The 13,834-nt window shown below is 31.0% G+C and overlaps 1 protein-coding gene and 1 long non-coding RNA gene across 2 annotated transcripts in view; both read right to left on the bottom strand.

Moving 5' to 3' along the window:
- Nucleotides 1-13,834, bottom strand: part of LOC126555835 (uncharacterized) — a 52,802-nt gene that overhangs the window by 15,595 nt on the left and 23,373 nt on the right. The window lies entirely within an intron of this gene.
- On the bottom strand, nt 4,880-8,334 carry LOC114121107 (uncharacterized). Its single transcript, XR_007603497.1, has 4 exons — nt 6,183-8,334; nt 5,931-6,121; nt 5,718-5,813; nt 4,880-5,560 (listed from the first exon to the last, which is right to left on the bottom strand). It is a non-coding gene; the product is annotated as an uncharacterized LOC114121107 (long non-coding RNA).

The raw sequence follows: 13,834 nt of genomic DNA, 5'->3' as shown, positions 1-13,834 counted from the left end.
ACGTGTCTAACCAACAAAGAATATGGGTTGAAATGTACGTTATTGAAATTTATAATACGATATTTTAAAACAGCGATACATAATGCGTTACATATTAATATATTATTATTAGAGAACGGATTTTAATTTAGTATAAAATTAAAAAAATTTAAATATATATTTATTTATTATTTAATAAATATTTATTTATAAGTGTGTAATATTTAAATATTTAATAATTTATTATATTATATGTATATATAATATACATATAGGGGTCCGCCCCTATTTACTCATCAACGACTAGACCAAATCATTGGGTTTAAGAGACTTGAAATGAAGAGGTTCCTTAAGCAATGCAGGGGCGCACTAAGAAAAGACTTTTCAAAAATCGACTTTTAAGGGGGTAAAAGGGGATTTTTTAAAAGTTTGGATAGATTTTATATAGCTATATATTATAGTAGCAATAGTAACTATAGTAACAATATAATGTCAAGTGTTTATAATGTATTTGAAATTGAGACCTAAACATATAAAGTCTAAAAACTATACCTATTAATCACAGATATTTTCCATTTTTATTTTATAATTCGTATAAATAGACCGAGTAATACCTAAGTATTTTATGATTACACACTTTCGAATTTCAATATACCTAGATACTTCATGTTTTTAATATTACAGTAAAAACTAACACACGGCCTACGAAAATTCCAAAAAAAGAAACTAAACACAGCAACGCAGTGTCGTGACAGCTAGTTATTTATATTTATTAATATATAATTATATTATTGCAGCACATATAAAAACATATTTGTCGGGTATACCTTATCGTATTTTTGATAGGTCTAAATTAAATCAAGAAAAATTTAGTGTAATTATGACTAATATAATAAAAGAATGTATATACATTTGTTTACTATAACATACAGCTACCTAAGCATAAATTAATAGGTAGGTGTATCGTGTATCTCTGGAATATATTATATTAGTTAGTATTTACCACAGATATATAATACAACCTTATATATAAGGCGCTATTGTTTGCGATATTGTGAAAGTTTTTTGTGCTGTTGGAAATACATTTTTATGTTTTTTTATGTTCCTAATGTTATAACAATAATATTACGGGTGAGGAGGTTGGTGAAATGGTTCGAAAATTATATTTTTCATAAATCAAAATCCACTGATGTCATAATTTTGTGGGAATTATGTATATTAGTGAAGTGATTTTCAAATTTTAAATATTACATGTTAAATTATTTTACCAATTATATAAATTATTTTTTGGAAGTCGATTACCTTATCGGTACTTGCTTACGCCGAAAATCGACATAGTTCTCATGTATTTGTAAGTTGTATGACTTAGTATTATGTATATTGTATAATACACTATTTAGTATTTTTATGCGTTATGAATATAAAATTACAATAGCTGGTAGCGAGCTTTGGTTTATTTCGATTCAATTCAAGTAATTCCACCGAATATTATTGATGTGTTAACATCTTTACGCGCGTGTGTGTAAAAAATGGGGGTAGACTCTAGAGTGAATCGGTATAAATTTGATGTCACGAAAAATTGTAACGGAAGTTTAATGGTTGCCATGATTGCCCGCCAATAATTTATTAAAATTATTATTATTATTATTATTATTTATTTATAATTTATTTAACGCACAGAAAATAAGACCAGCCCTAAAAAAAGAAATCTTCAAAGAGTTGCTACACTGCAGCGGCAAAGAAAACGGCAAGCCCATGTCAGATGTTAACACTTCAATATTGAGCGTCAGATACACACATTTTTTTTTTTTTTTTTACAAATCGTAGGCTTTCTACTCATGGTACTGGTATATTGTATTCATGTTTGAAGTACAATATTAGTTTGAGAGTGTACCTACCTAATATATCTAGCGCAGTGTTTATATTATTCGAATATACAGGCACATTTTGGTAAGTACCTCTATAAATAGCATAATTAATACTTATATAGTATTATATGTGAAATGTATGTATAGTTTTTGTGAGAGAGTCCAATTGGATTTTAATCATTTATTTCCCTTTTATATTTTTCATATTTCATAGTAACACAAGTAGTATAAAATAGCCGATTCTGGATCCCTCCACTTCATCATCCCCCGAAAAAACCCGTTAGCTAGCGTCAGGCCGCGCCAGCACCGTACGTCATCACCATTACCCACCTCCGACCAATACCGTGTCGCCATCGCTCACCGCCCAGCATGACGCGCTTCCCGTGCCCCCGCCGCATATCGGGGCCCTAGCCCTATACCTCGCCCCACCCCCGCTACATACCTATATACATGCATACATACATACTACATATAATATATATTATATATACATACTGTAATGATGTGCGTTTAAGCCATCATATCTTTTAAATGTAAAGTATATAAGAAAATAATTATAATAATTATTAGCCATTAAGATTAAGCACACACACATACACACACACATTAAGATATCATATTATAAGAATTCCAGTCTGCCGTTCAGGCGGGCATTCGCGTTATTATTGTCTTCTTGTACAGACGGCCAAAGGCGAGTTTAAAAGACTACGCAGATCGTCTGGACAGTAAGATATAGTTAAATAGTTATAAATGTTTGTAATAATAATTAAAAATATATATATTAATGTGTATCAAAAAATTAAATACAATTAACAAGTATTGTGATTCAATGAAAAAGATTTTTTACTCTAAAATATAAATCGGTCACCTAATTCCACATATCAGACGAAAGCCACGATTTCAACAAACAAGTCGTTACGGGAATCAGAGAGGTAATATAAGTTATGGTTATTTAATAAATAATGAATTTAGAAATAAACAATCTCCCCCGATTAACTAAGTAATCCTCTTTTTCAAATCACTACAACACATACATACCTAGTTACATCTTACATAACGCATTAGCGAGCGCGCTCGGGAGCTCGTGGCGCCCTCTATCAGGTCCGCCAACCCTTTTAACATATACCCGCGGATTTCCGTATTATTTTCGCACCAAATTAATATTGTCCTCACCACTTGGCGTTTTGAGCGCCGTAAGTAGATCTAATCTTGATAACTGATTACGCAGATTTATTGTTAACTAAGATAATATCGTTATATAATATATTTCACGCGGCAGTGACGCTCTACCCGTCCAACGTTTAACAAGTGGATTTAATTATAACAGTGTGGAGGGATAAAAAATGGCAGTACAAGCTATTCGTGTTCAAGTTTACGGCGAACGTGCGGACAAATATATATAACGCTCGTCTATTGTACAGTCATCGCCACCACCACCACCTAACGATTTAATTGACACCATGAACTTCGTCATAAACTTCGCAACACATAAGTCCATCAACCATCAACATAGGACTCGATCCGTCGGACGTATTCAACGTACCCGTACAGATAATAACACCATCGCACTATGTATGCATAACAAGTGACTTTTTGCGACGTATTTACTCATTGGTGGGATATATTCTCTCGATTATATCCCACCCACCGCTTAAAAGTCGCGAGACTTTTCCTCAAAGACGAAACTAACACGCTGTTCAAAACTACTTATCGCGATGAAAATATGCTCGTAATCGAGTCGCATCTCCGTCAAGGATGCCGTGTGCTTTTAAGCAGGCAAAATCTACTAAGACTTCAAGACATGCAATAGGCGATCGACGAATCGATCGCGCGAAAATCTACCGTCGTATGATGTAGGTAATGGAGCAAACTGACTTAATTGCATCATATTTAAGTATGAACGTTTATGTGGAAATATTTGCGTGTATTGAAGAAATGGTTGCTACCACCCGAAATAGTCATAACCATTTACACGCAATGAATATAATACCAAAGAGCCAATGCAGTTTCATAAACCAAATTAAATTATTCGCCAACAAACAATTAGCATTGTGTTGGTTGGCGAACGCTCAAGCTAGCAGAGCGCATTATTTGGCCAATAAATAATAATAATATTAGGTACACTCTCAAACTAATATTGTACTTCAAACATGAATACAATATACCAGTACCATAAGTAGAAAGCCGACGATTTGTAAAAAAAAAAAAATGTGTGTATCTGACGCTCAATATTGAAGTGTTAACATCTGACATGGGCTATCATGGGTTCCACGGGAAGAACCGTGGACGTTTCGATATTGATTTTTAATAAAAAATATATAAGTAATATATAAGAATATACTGTACTTTAAATAATAATAAAAATAAATCAATTTTCTTAATTCTTATTTATATTTTATTCCAATCCTATAATTTTAAAAATCAAATGTAAACGTATTTTACAAAGGTCGGTGTATAATACACATTTAACAAGTTGTATAATACAATTATCAGTTTTAGGATAAGTCGGTTTTGAAAAAAAAACATTTTATTTAATATCTAAGTAAATAAGAATATTCTGATGTTTTACTTACACTTAGAAATATTAATGTTTTTTTTTCATGAAAAAACCAAGTGTTTTTTTGGAAAATGGTGTTTGAAATACTTTACATACACTGAATGTGTTGTATAATATTTATTCATATTATATATAAAGGTTGGTAGTATAATATAATTATTCTTATAGGTTATATAGGGTAAAAAAATTTAGATTCTGAACGGAGTGATGAATGTATTGATTTTACAATGATGTGTGTTTTTTTTTTGTGTCTGTGTACAGCATAACTATTCGAAATAATGCTTCAATTTCAAACTTCGGGAGTGGTTTCCGTTTGAAAATTCACGTCGTTTATTTAAGGAATGTTGCTAGGGGACCGAAAAAAGAAAGAAGTTAAATAATTAACATCTGATTTAAAACTTAATAACTGCACACGGGCAAAGCCGGGTTTTTCAGCTAGTATATATATATATACTAGTATATATATATATATATATATATTATACCTACGTGTATCTTTGTCGCTCATACATATAGGAAAATTAGTCTTTAATAACTCTTCAATTTTCAAACCTACTTTCACAATATTATTTACAAAACTTCTTGCAACCTTCTATCGACTACCACAACCATGATAAATAACCGGAGAAGTCAGTATATTGAATTTTTCAATAAGTTCCAACGGTACGCCAATACGCCATCGAATACCTTGACTACAAATCATAACTCATAGGTTAATACTTATGTATTATAGTCGTATTAACGCCCCTGCGCACATCGGTCTTAATTAGTAATGCCTCAAAATCTACACAAATTGCAAAAGGTGACGTTGTGCAATTCCCCACGCTTTAAATTCAAGCATTGTGTCAACTTCGGGCATAATGGGGAGAATAGGTTTATGTGAATATTTATCATTGAACCCGGTGGAACTTCTCCCAAATAATAACTAATTACGTCTTCTTTGCTGAGTCTAATAGATTTTGGGAGGAAAACGTTAATTATCCCTCTCATTTCGGTGTCTCTCAGCGTGTAGGTAATCGATGTTCCGTATTTTGTATCGACCTCCTTCATGCTAATCACCGGGTAATAGGTATGCCATGTTGGTTCTTAAGTCCGCAATGGAACCATTTGTAATATTACTTTGCATCTTTAATAAAGCTAAGAACGCCGTTATAAACTAAGAATAGAAAAAAAAATGTTAGATAAAAATTAATTTACTACACGTCTGTGTATTATATGCGTTGGGCGTAACGGGTTAGATATTTTTATAAAATATTATTTTTAAAAATATCTAATTATTTACTTACAGAATAATAATAAATAAATAAACTCACTTTATCTATGAGAGTGTTCGAACCAAAAAACGTTGATGCGGAGTGATATGATGTTGATGTTGATGATGACAACTGACGAATGAGGTGAATGCAGAACTAAAATATAAATACTGTAAATTAATATTATATAATAAATATAAAAATTCTACATTAAGGATCTATATGCACTACGATCACGTAATAAGAATTATTAAATAAATAAAATAAACTCACTTTATATATTATACACGGGGATGACGTTATGGATGATGCGACCAAGTGCACTGATTGTTACCGGAGGTGGTGGTGTTGTTATAAGTGTAGCGTGACATGTATGAGCAACCGTAAATATGTAGGATGTTGAAATAATTTAAATCCTCCGCGAGGAATGCATTTAGACATTGCCCAACCATAAAAATTATTACCTGAAAAAAAAAACCATTTGAAAAAAAAAAATGTATATATACATATAATATTTATACTTACAATTTTGATATACAATCCATGATTTCTCTGCCGCTGCGTCGTAATTTAAAGTTTCTTCATTATTCGCTTTAGCGTACCGTTTGCTCGCTTGAACTAATCCCCCTCGTATACCTATAGGAAAAGTTAAATTCTAAATATTTAATAAAAAAAAAAAAAAAAAAAAACTTACCATTTTCTATCATCAATAGTATATCGTAGTTACTCGATAGCTCCAATTTTATTGATGTGTGTTTAAGCATGCTCTCAAAACTGAATCCAGGTGCCGTATAATAAAATACTGGATCCAGATTATATGTTTTTAAACACAGATCACGAAAACTTTCAAATACATCTGACAACAAGAGGATATCGATTTTTAAATATAAGTCTGAATACTCGCCAAGCATTTGGCAACAAAAGTGGTTCCATACGTTTTTTGCGTGTTCATATTCTTCATCGTTAACTTCAGACTCTGTAAGAGTACTGTAAAAATCTTCTTTTTCAGGTAAATTATTGACATCTAATTTTTCCCATCCGTCTGTGTACTCGTATGGATAAACACCTTTACGTGTTACGAGTGACTTATCGACGGTGGAAAAATGTTTAGCTGTCTCTCTAAACTTATCGTATTCTGTTGTCATCAGATTATTTGCGAGTGATGATAAGCTTGATTGTATCAACGAATCTTATTGTGAACGTATTGCTTATATATTTAGAAAATGAAATATATTTTTTTTCGGTATTTGGGATTACATCAATTGTTTTTGTGTCATATCCGAGTTCCGTTACGATGAAATGCGCATCGTAACTTGACAGATTATGAAAAAGACAAGGCACAAATTTGGGTTGCTGTAAGGTTATATTGCATTTATAGCATAACGATTAGCGAAACTTTCCACTAAGGTGACAATGATCGCGGACTTTCTCTATTGAATTGAAACTCTGTTTACAGAAATTACAGTGTGTGTTAGCATTATGTCTACGCGTATCATCGTCACTCATAGTGATTGGTACATTTGTTTTTAGTAGTTGTTCAATTTTTCGAGACACTTCAACAATACTTTCAACAAAATGTTTTGCGACATACTGTTCGCCAATGTTGCCACGATGGATGACCGGTGAGGTAGGGATATTAAATGCATTAACTAAATCTAGCGGTACATCATCTGATACCTTAACAACAAACCCATAGCTCATAGGTTATGAGTCTGTATTATTTTAGAATTTGTACCTTTAATTTCGTCGGTTTTGAAAAGCAACGCCTCGAAGTCCGCATAGATCGTGAATGGATGACGATTCGCATTTCCCCATGATTTAAATTGAAGTGTTGTGCCGACATCAGGCATTTTGGGAAGTATCGGCTTGTGCAATCCACATATCAATCGATGTTGTTCGAGTGCTAACTGGCCATTTAGTTTGTATTTTAAATTTTGTTGATCAAAAGAAGTAAAGCATCGTTTGCAGAAATAAACCGCATGACCATGCAATGTTGATTGTGACCTTATTAAGCGAGAAAAATTTGATATGTATACATAGTGGCTCTTTTCCCCGCCATTAAATAAAATTATGTCAAAGTGATCAGTTTTCTCATCTTCTACAACTCTTAATGGGAAAATGTGGTAATTTTTACATTTTAACGAAGATTGATCTATTTTTTTTAATACCATAAAGATTTATAGACACATTATTATTATTTTTTTTCAAAAACCTTGATCACGTCCAATGGAGTTGGATATGACAATCCTTCAAAATTATATTTATTTTCATGACGATAATAATTATTTCCGACACGATGTTTATTGGAACCCGTTACATGTTTTGCTAAAATGGACCATATAAACACTTCTGGTCGTTATTTTGAGGGTTAATTGTGGCTCGTTTCTTTTCAATATACGTAGGTAGTTTTATATAAGACGAACCACCAGTGACAAAATTATTTTATTTAAATTATCATTGTTATCATGATCATTATTATCAATATCATCGCCACCTCCATTATTATCATTATCAATATTATCACCACCTTCATTATTATCATTATTATTTTAGTAGTGGTCAAGTAGACCGAATTACTAATGAGATTGGTAAAAGGTAATGAATAGAGAACAAAAACAAAAAGTAAATTTGGCTACAGGTAGTTTTAATAATTGTGAATAAACTAAGAGCTACAGTAGTTTTTTGAGTGAAAAGAAAACGTGATTTAGAGTTTAGACGAGATGTGCGGAGTACCGTTGGAGCGCGCTGAGTAACGGTAGCGAACGTCCGAAAACGGGAAGCGGTGTGTGTGTACAATATAAAAACTAACGAGGGAGAGGGGCGCGCAGCTGGCGGCGGCTGACGCGCTGATATCGCGGTAACGACATAACCATTGTCGCTGTTGTGGGTTGCCACATTATTATTATTATAATCAATATTATCACAACCTCTATTATTATTATTATTATTATTGTCATCCTCATCATTATCCATTATCATCTCTAATTATGGGTAATCGAATGTCAAGTATGTCACCGGTGGGTGTATACTTATATACTGTTAATAATAAGCCATCAATATATTGAAATATATAACAAGATCCTTTACCTAAATATACTTCTTCCTCATTCAACAATGTTCTATTAAATCATTCATTTCCGAATCATTAAAAATTGGTTTTGCAGATGTTTTAAATGATCTGTTTTCCATCGCATTTTCTAAATGAGGTAAATTATAGGTCGCCTCTAACCTTAGGTTGAATTTAATTGGATTAACAGATACATTTTTTTTTAATAAGTCTACAAGACCAGATTTTAATGTTTCGAAAAATGATTTATAAGTTCTAACATTTCCGGAATTTTTGGCATAGTACCAAACAATTTTTCTATTAAATGCAGATTTAATCTCCTTAAAACCTTAAACTTTAGTCATATTCATACGAGCCCATTTCACTTTAACACACGACGCGTTACCCCCCACATGTCATCGTTTAATTCCTACAATTCTCATAAAAGAATCTAAAGATTTAAAAAAAAAAAAAGAAAAAAGTTTTAAATTAACGAAACCCCGCTTATAATATTAAGATAAATCTTTCCTTAATTTTTACATAGCCCGGCATTTTCCACAATATCCAACACTTCAGCACATAACGCGTCACTGGTATCGTCACCCCATTGTTCGTTTTCCTCCCTAAATGTAAAATTATTTTGAATGGACTGATAAGTACTTGATCGTCCAGCTGGTATATCTGACACAAATATCTGTGGCGCGATTTCAATTTCCTCATGTGAAGGCTGACGATGGTTTATTGGTGTGTCGGGTACACGCGGAGCGGTCGCTATCTCAACACGTCTTATTAATGATTGAGCATGAGCAACACCTTGTAAAAATAATTGATAATGAATATTTAATATATTTTAATTAAAAATAATGAAATATTATATACATACTATGCACGTTTTTCATATGACGAACACATCCAGATTTATAGCTAAACGTTGATGTACATATTGTTCACGAAAAACGAACACCATCATCGTTTTTTTTATGACGAATTAAACTATCTTTATGGCTAAAAAAAAAAAACGGCTAAACACTGATCACATTTAAACATTTTTTTTTTTCAATATCTAGAAAAAAAAACTGAAATAAAAATTGTAAAAGACGGTACTAGAGTAAAGACTATGAGAACGTCGAGTATAAATATAGCTGAGAAGAGACTGAAGTCTGTAGTGATCATCGACACTTGACTGTCCGGTCGTCTGCCACCATGGCGTATTTTTTGGCGGTAGTAGCTTGTGCGCATGTGCTACTATATATATATATATATATACCGGTTGCGGGGGTTGAGGGCTAAGATTGAGGATTAACGGGGTGGGTCTAAAGGCGTGGCGTATAGCTGCAGAACCAAGAGCTGGTGTTGCTTTATATTTTTAAATTTGTATAGATTCGTTTTCATATATGATTTAACCAGAATGTTTGAAATAATAAGTCAAGTATGTAAATGAGAAAAAAAAAATGTATATTACGGATGTTTTTTTAAAAATAATTTATTAATATTATCGAAATACCTACCCCACCGCTCATACTCATCCATATGTTAATTTAACTGAGCATTCTCTTCTTCGTTGTTGACCCAGTCATCAGAAGCAGCATTTTTCACATTCGATTGTTCATACTGGTCCATGTGATTGCACAACTCAGCATTTTCATTAGCGTCATCTCCCCAATCATTAGACGTAGTAGGTCTTATCGAAGATTGCGTAGAAGTTTCCATTATTCCAACGATTAATTGATGATGCTCGCTGGGTGTCCTTAACTGCGGCAAGTGTAACATACTAGGGGAAAATTCTATCTGTTGATTTCAATCCACCAGTTCCGATGACGAAGAGAACATATCTGGTAAGTATGATTCCGATGAAAATGCTTCAGGTGGAGTCTAAATAATAACAATTAATTTAATCTTAAATTATAATTTCATCATCTGAAAATTAGCAACTTACTATGGCACTATACGAAGTGAATAAATTTGGCATATTTAATGAGACGGGGCTAGTTATCGGTGATTCGTTTAAAATCTATAGTATATCATATTCTCTGTTATGGATGCTGTTGTTGGTGTTGGTGTCAGTCATCAATAAATTTGATTATGTATACTTCTAAAATATTTTAATTATTCTTCTAAAACCAATTACTTACGTAATTTGTTACGTTGTTACTGTTAATATACGTCATACAATGTGGATTAAACGTAGTAAACTCTTGAAAATAAAATTAAAATTTTAATATTTTGAGTTTATATGAGTAGACAGTATAATTTTTAAAAATTTTTCAATTTCTAAGTTTATTTAAAATGTGAACATACTTTTTTATCCATGAGTTTTTCTTCAACGAATTCTGGTTTGTGCTCAGTTTTTTCTTTTTTGAAAAAATCTTTGGCATCATTTTGTAATGATAAATCATTCTTTTGATTCAAATAAATATTTTAAAATATGTAAATAATATTTTTAATTAGTATTTAACGTAAATTAAATATTTAAATAAATGATTTTTTATTTGTTATTATTTACCAATTGTGTTTTTAATGTGATGATTTCATCTGCAATAATTATTATTATTATTTTTAAATTAGGATGTCCAACAAATGAATATACACCGTTTAGAGTTGATATATCGTTTAGATCATTTAAACATGAAATGAAGACAATATCAACAATAAAACTTGCTCTTAATCGGGCAGACGATAAAATTGTTGTACTTGAGAATCAAATACCTTGGCTCACGGACACTTTCGTATAGAGTGAGTTAAATTAATGATGATATATTTTATTTTTACTTATATTATTCTTGATTTTTGTGGAGAAGCTGAAGAAATTTAATGGGAGGACGCTGAGTTGATTGAAATGTTAAAAAATGATGAAAAAATGATTACCGATCCAGTTGACTCCAAATATTTCTGTTAAACATTCTCGAACTATGTTACAATTGTGTTCCGGGGCTCCATCTTGATAACAGTATATTTTTAAGCGTTGTTCTAATGATACATTTTCCAAGAGTTTTGGAATTTCATTGTTTAAAAAGTTTCTATATTTAATACCAGTTAGTGTACCATCAAAAAAGTATGGACCTATTTTAATACCTCCCAAAATTCCACACCATACATTAACTCCCCACTTAACTTGAAAGTTAATGTCTTTGGTCCAATGAGGGTTTGAATCAGACCAATAATGACTATTATGTCTATTTATCATTCCATTATTTGTGAATTGGGATTCGTCTATCCATAAAATATTTGTTAGAAAGTCCGATTCTTCATCTATTTTTGTTAAAAACTGAGCTACCATGTATAATCTTTTTTCAAAATCAGTTGAACGTAAATGGTGTAGGTATTAATTGAATTTTGTAATCGTGGAGTCCATAAAATCTGCATTGTGTATTATAAACATTGGAAAATAATAAAAAAAAATATATTAAGATAGAAATAAAATGTTCTATACTTTATTGTACATATAGGACATAATCTACCTAACCTTTCAATATAATGAAAATAAGTTAAATAAAGAATCTAAATACAGAATATAGACATAGGGAATCCAATTTAACTTACACTGTTAATAAGGTATATTTGGTGATACATGAAACTGGTTTAGTAATAAAGATAAGTGAAATAATAACTTAACAAAAGACATAGGGATTTTAGTATAAATTTAACTGTGCACCAGCTACATTGTCACCATAGGTTAAACAGTCCAAATTTTGTTTTAAACTTAAAATACATTTTAATTTAAATTTCAACATGTCTGTCGCATCAACGGAGAGTAAAGCGAACCATAGCTATATTTTAAAAAGGTATGGTTACTATAAGTCCTCTTGCAAGGAATTAACAATTCTTAACGATGAATTGTAGCAGGTAATTATTTTATTAAAAATAAATGTTAAATAAAAATAAATGATATTAAATAGTACAAAATATAAACTTGTCAGGAACTTCATACGGTAAAAAATAAGCTCGAGCTAAAAACTCTGGAATTAAATGATGCTTCAAGTTTAATCGAAGAGAAAACCAAAGAGCTAGAAAACATGGCAATTGAAATGGTAAATATTAATACAAATTTGAAACAATATAACCAATAATTCTAATAAAACTAACTTAATATAGGAACAGTTAAAAAAAAAACTTTCAATAAAAGAAAAAGAAAACATCAAACTAAGTGATGACTACGCAATTTTTGCAGATGAAATCATTACATTAAAAACACAATTGGTAAATAATAACAAATAAAAAATCATTTATTTAAATATTTAATTTCTGAAATGAAAAAGACATTTTTAAAATGTCCTAAGAGAATCGCAGTTCTGAAAGAAAAATTTCCAGAATTGCCTAATCCACCTAGACCGATAATTACACGTTGGGGTACATGGATTAATGCAGTAAAATACTATTGTACACATTTTAATGACTTGAAATCTATAATTGAAGAATTTGAAGAAGAATCTGAATGAGTGAGAGCAGCTAAAAGACTTTTTAAAATTCCATCGATACAAAGTAATCTGGTGTATATTGTATCTAATTTTGGATTTTTACCCGACACAATTACAAAACTAGAAACAAGAGGTAACAAATATTATTTTTATGTGTTTTATATGTTTTATATATTAAAATATATTGTGTGTGTTTTAGGTGTATTACTATCAAAAAGTGTAGATATTGTGAATAATATACAGATTAAACTCGAAGAATGCAATGGCGAAATAGCTAAATTGATTTTGGATAAATTCAATAAAGTTATATCGAAGAACAAAGGATGGGAAAATATCAAAAAGATCAACCAAGTATTGATTGGAGAAACCACAAGCGATGACGATCTATCAAGTAGTAATTTTAATTTAGATAATTATTTAAGTATGAAATACACCCCGATAACTTCGGTGGACGTAGAAAGATCCTTTTCAATGTACAAAAATATTTTGAGCCCTAACCGTAACCGTTTTTCTGAAGACAGTTTATCAAAATACATGGTAGTCAATTTTTTTTTTAATACAAACTAGTTTATTTTGCATTAAATTAACTGGTATAGCTCAAGTAAGTTAAAATTTAAAATTGTTTTTAACTAATTCTTAGGAAAAATCTGGTTAAAGAAAAAAGTAATCTATTTATACAAAATAGCATAAACTTAATGTAGTTTAGTATTCATGCT

The sequence above is a fragment of the Aphis gossypii genome, chromosome 1 (assembly GCF_020184175.1).
Source record: "Aphis gossypii isolate Hap1 chromosome 1, ASM2018417v2, whole genome shotgun sequence".
Lineage (NCBI taxonomy): Eukaryota > Metazoa > Arthropoda > Insecta > Hemiptera > Aphididae > Aphis > Aphis gossypii.
The sequence above is the reverse complement of the archived record's forward strand: the minus strand, read 5'-3'. Positions and strand labels throughout refer to the sequence as shown.